The sequence below is a fragment of the Schistocerca americana genome, chromosome 4 (assembly GCF_021461395.2).
Source record: "Schistocerca americana isolate TAMUIC-IGC-003095 chromosome 4, iqSchAmer2.1, whole genome shotgun sequence".
Classification (NCBI taxonomy): domain Eukaryota; kingdom Metazoa; phylum Arthropoda; class Insecta; order Orthoptera; family Acrididae; genus Schistocerca; species Schistocerca americana.
The window spans coordinates 718,767,242-718,773,241 of record NC_060122.1 but is presented as its reverse complement, the minus strand read 5'-3'; positions in this window follow the sequence as shown (position 1 = coordinate 718,773,241).

The window sequence follows — 6,000 nt, the reverse complement described above, 5'->3', positions numbered from 1 at the left end:
TGAATTCGAATGTGAGCAGATTGTTGGTGCCCATATGGTGGGTTCTTCCATATCAACGTAGCTGAAGAGTTTGGTGTTTCAAGAGGCACCATATCAAAGATTTATACTGCAAACTGGAAAACCAGAAAAATGTCATCTGCAAAGTCATTCTGTGGACGAAAGTGCATTTTGAGTGATCATAGCAGATGGTCATTGCAGAGGATTGTAATGAAAAATAAGAGGACAGCAGCTGCAAAAGTCACTGCAGAACTGAACGTCGCACTCACAAAGCCTGTCAGTACCAGAACAGTACGAAGGGAACTCCATGAGCTGAGAATTGCAGGGATAGCTGAAATAGCAAAACTACACGTCAGTGATGTGAATACCCATAGAAGAAGAAAGTGACATTGAAGCCATAAAATCTGAACTATGGAGCCATGAAAGGAAGACATTTTGTCAGATGACTCTTGTTGCACACTGTTGCAACTTCTAGCTGAGTTTATATCTCAAGAGTGATACATGGTGAGGTGTGGTGAAGATTTGGGCAGGCATATCTTGGTATTCCATGGTCCTCTTTTGTAATCCGCGAGGTCACAATAGTGCCAAGGATTATGTGACCATTTTGGCTGGTCAGGTCCATCTCATGGTACAATGATTGTTGATTGTTCCACAATGGTGATGCTGTGTTCCAAGATGACAGGGCTCCTGTTCACACAGCTCACATCATCCAAGACTGGTTTTGTGAGCATGAGGATGAATTGTTGCATCTACAATGGTCAACACAGTCACCAGCTTTCAATATTAATGAGCCTTTGTGGTCTACATTGGAGAGAAAGATGTGTAATTGCTATCCACCTCAATCATTGCTACCTCTACTTGCCATTATTTTCTAGGAGGAATGGTATAAGATTCCCTTGGGAAACATGCAGCCCCTGCACTATTCCAAGAAACTGAATCATCATCATCATCATCATTTAAGTCTGATTATGCCTTTCAGCGTTCAGTCTGGAGCATAGTCCCCCTTATAAAATTCCTCCATGATTCCCTATTCAGTGCTAACATTGGTGAATCTTCTGATGTTAAGCCTATTACTTCAAAATCATTCTTAACCGAATCCAGGTACCTTCTCCTTGGTCTACCCCGACTCTTCCTACCCACTACTGCTGAACCCATGAGTCTCTCGGGTAACCTTGCTTCTCCCATGTGTGTAACATGACCCCACCATCTAAGCCTGTTCACCCTGACTGCTACATCTATAGAGTTCATTCCCAGTTTTCCTTTTATTTCCTCATTGTGGACACACTCCTGCCATTTTTGCCATCTACTAGTACCTGCAATCATTCTAGCTACTTTCATATTTGTAACCTCAACATTGTTGATAAGGTAACCTGAATCCACCCAGCTTTCGCTCCCATACAACAAAGTTGGTCGACATATTGAACAGTGCACAGATAACTTAGTCTTGGTACTGACTTCCTTCTTGCAGAAGAGAGTAGATCGTAGCTGAGCGCTCACTGCATTAGCTTTGCTACACTTCGCTTCCAGTTCTTACACTATGTTGCCATCCTGTGAGAATATGCATCCTAAGCACTTGAAACTGTCCACCTGTTCTAACTTTGTTCCTCATATTTGGCACTCAATCCGTTTATCTCTCTTTCCCACTGACATTACTTTCATTTTGGAGATGCTAATCTTCATATCATAGTCCTTACATTTCTGATCTAGCCCTGAAATATTACTTTGCAAACTTTCAATCAAATCTGCCATCACAACCAAGTCATCGGCATATGCGAGACTGCTTATTTTGTGCTCACATATCTTAACCTCACCCAGCCAGTCTATTGTTTTCAACATATGATCAATAAATAATATGAACAACAGTGGAGACAGGTTGCAGCCTTGTCTTACCCCTGAAACTACTCTGAACCATGAACTCAGTTTACCATCAACTCTAACTGCTGCCTGACTATCTTTGTAAATACCTTTAATTGCTTGCAAAAGTTTGCCTCCTATTCCATAATCTTGTAGAACAGACAATAACTTCCTCCCAGCAACCCGGTGATATGCCTTTTCTAGATCTATAAAGCATAGATACAATTCCCTGTTCCACTCGTAACACTTCTCCATTATTTGCCGTAAGCTAAAGATCTGGTCCTGACAACCTCTAAGAGGCCTAAACCCACACTGATTTTCATCCAATTTGTCCTCAAATAATACTCGCACTTTCCTTTCAACAATACCTGAGAAGATTTTACCCGCAATGCTCATTAAAGATATACCTCTGTAGTTGTTACAATCTTTTCTGTTTCCATGTTTAAAGATTGGTGTGATTACTGCTTTCATCCAGTCTGATGGAACCTGCCCCGACTCCCATGCCATTTCAGTTATCCTGTGTAGCCATTTAAGACCTGACATTCCACTGTATTTGATGAGTTCCGACTTAATGTCATCCACCCCAGCCGCTTTATTGCACTGCATTCTATTGACCATTTTCTCCACTTCCTCAAATGTGATCCTATTTCCATCATCATTCTTATCCAATTGTACATCGAAATCTGAAACATTACTCATTGTATTTTCACTTACATTGAGCAACTCTTCAAAATATTCCCTCTATCTGCCCAAGGCATCAACAGGATTCACCAGCAGTTTTCCTGACCTGTCCAAAATACTTGTCATTTCCTTCTTACCTCCCTTTCGAAGACTGCTAATTACACTCCAGAATGGTTTTGACCCAAAGTCTCCAACCTGTTCCCAAAGTCTTCCCAAGATTTCTTCTTGGATGCTGCAATTATCTGTTTGGCTTTGTTTCTTTCTTCAACATAACGTTCTCTGTCTACCTGAGTTCTAGTATGTAGCCATTTTTGATACACTTTCTTTTTCCTTTTACAGGCTGCCTTGACCGTGTCATTCCACCAAGCTGTTTGCTTCATTCTACCTTCACACACTACTGTTCCAAGACATTCTTTAGCCACTTCTGGTACTGTGTCCCTGTACCTTGTCCATTCCTTTTCCAATGACTGTAATTGACTACATTCAACTAACTGGTACCTATCTGAGATCACTGTTATGTACTTGTGCCTGATTTCCTTATCCTGAAGTTTCTCCACTCTTATCCTCCTACATATGGACCTGACCTCCTGCACTTTCGGCCTCACAATACCAATTTCACTGCAGACTAAATAGTGATCAGTGTCATCAAAGAATCCCCTGAATACACGTGTGTCCCCCACAGCCTTCCTGAATTCCTGATCTGTTATTACATAGTCAATGACAGATCTGGTTCCCCTGCCTTCCCAAGTATACCGGTGAATGTTCTTATGTTTAAAAAAGGAGTTTGTGATTACAAAGCCCATACTGGCACAGAAATCCAAGAGTTGTTTCCCATTCCTGTTGGCCTCCATATCCTCTCCAAATTTACCCATAACCTTTTCATACCCTGCTGTTCAATTTCCAATCCTTGCATTAAAATCACCCATGAGCAGAACACTGTCCTTGTCCTTTACTCCAACAACTACATCACTGAGTGTGTCATAAAAACTATCCATCTTATCTGAAACTGAAAACTGTTTCAAATTGTTATAGTGTTTGTACTGTGTCGAAACACATGGGTTACGTTCGCCCTTACTAGTGCTGAGCATCCTATATGATAACTTAATAATATCACCTGGTGGTTACTGTAAATATACATGTACGATGTATTAAGAAAAAAAAAAAAATGTTGTAGATGAATCGCAAATGTCGACGAAAGAACAGGTGGTGAGTGCGCGTGACTTCAGCAATGCAGCAACTCGCCATTGCTGGGTCCAGAGGTGCTGCCTGAATGATGCACAGCAGCTGGCCGCTGTTGTAGAGAACCGACAGCAGCAACAAATAATTAATTAATTGTCAAAAGTTGGCATGGCACTGCATGTTTGTTCATTTTAAATGGTTCCTGTGGTGTGACATAAAGAGTTAGTTAGTTCCCATGTAGACCTCTCACTGACTAAGTGGATATATTGGTGTGCATCTAGGTCTGATAGTAGAGTGACCCGGCTATTTAGTCTGTTATGCCCCTGCTCATATATGTGGCTGTGATGGTTGTTTCCTCCCACTGCTGAGCAATGGAATATACAGAAATTCTGTATGATTTTCTGAACAGTCACTGGTGATACCCTGGTTTTGGCGAATTTAGGTGCACGAGCTATCAATTGATTGTCATCTTGTGGACAGTTTCGGTTGTAAAGTTTGCTGTGGTAAATCCAATGTGAGCCTGGTCAGAGAGAGAAGTAGATTGTAGGTGCTGAGTTTTTGGGAGTCGGTGAACCGATATCTTGTCCATGTTGTATGATTAGTGGTCACAGCTCACTCAGAGGTAATTGGGTTGTTAGCTGTTTTGTTGCAGTGGTTTGGTATTGGTTGGTGTGTGCGTCGAGAAGGGAAAGCCTCAGACACATGTCCGTAGTTGTTGTTTAAATACCACTGTCTTACAGCAGACCGAGAATTGGCTCGAATAAATATGAACTGTTTCACTATATTGTGATAGAGTGGACCAGTAGTTGAGTGGATAAGCACTGAGAAAATTAAGGAACCATTTTACAAGCAGCACGCATCCAAACAAAAACTTGATTAGCCAAAGTGACAAGTGGCTGAATTCAAGTAGGGAACTTAGCGTATCGTGTATTGTCAATGCCTGAAGAGGCTCAGAATTGTTTTGAATTGTCACTTAAGGTTAGATTTCAACTGGCGGTGGCGCCTAGGGTTTTTGTTATATTTTTTTTATTACTGAATTTCCGTGTTGTGGGGTGTAGTCTTTGATAGCACTCGCTCACTTACGTGAATGAAATTCTACTGAAATACCTAGAGAAAATAAATTCAAGTTTACTTGGGTTAACATAAACCTTACATGTATTTAATTAGTATCTGGTGTGTGTAAATATATTTTATGAGAAAAGAAAAGGGTGAATTCCAAAGATCTTAATACCATGTTGCAGGACACAATTATATGCTGGTATTTGTAAGTTTGCCTAATCAAAAGTTCATTGATTGAGTGGAACCACAATAAACCTACAGAGGGTAGATATTCTAAAAAGTTAAAATGATTTCATTGATGGAAAGAGTGTCTAAGTAATTTTTTAAATGCAAGTAGAATTGAAGTTGTCGTAATTTATTACGGAAAAGTCAGCGATTACACCAAGGACAAAGATTAGTAAATCTGTGAAGTACATGATGTCGTATTATTTACGTAGCAATGCTGGGCTAAGTGGAAAGAGATGTAGTGGTAGCATAAACTATTTCATTTCTTATCCATATTGGTGGAAGCGTCTTAATACAAACTGGTCATAACACGACGGTATACGGAATAGGAATTTTGTAAGTAATTAAAAAAGTTATGAGTCTTTTCCAGAGATAATGTACTGCATCGTGAGAATTTCATTGTGTGGGAGAACAATTTCAAGTCATATGTGGCATTTATCTTGACATAATACGAACAGGTACTGTATTTAAAGAGATTTGATGCTTGGATTCGACCAATAGCTTAGATAACGAGAGTTGTTATCTAAATTGGCCTATCTTGTAATTAGTGCTTGATATTGTTGATCATTGTCATTAGAATGTTTGAATGGGTCTATTCGTAGTGTAATCATGTCATTGTTCAATCTCGACGTTGTGTAAAGTAAGGGTGCTGTCAGAGCTGTGAGAACGGGCCGTGAGTCGTGCTTGGGTAGCTCAGTTGGTAGAGCACTTGCCCCTGAGAGACAAAGGTCCCGAGTTTGAGTCTCAGTCCGGCACACATTTTTAATCTGCCAGGAAGTTTCATAAGGGTTCTGTCTTTCGTTATTCAGTATTCGAGCTGGCTGCATAATCTGTGGTTGAGTTTGCCACAGTAATTATACTAAGTTTGAGCTGTCTTCAATTTGTTCCTTGAGAGTGTGATTACGGTATGAACTAGACTTCATGTAGTTGCCAGGCACTCCAGTATGACTGGAATCTTCTAAAATCAGGTAGCGATCTGCAGTCATAACATCAACTGTGAAATTA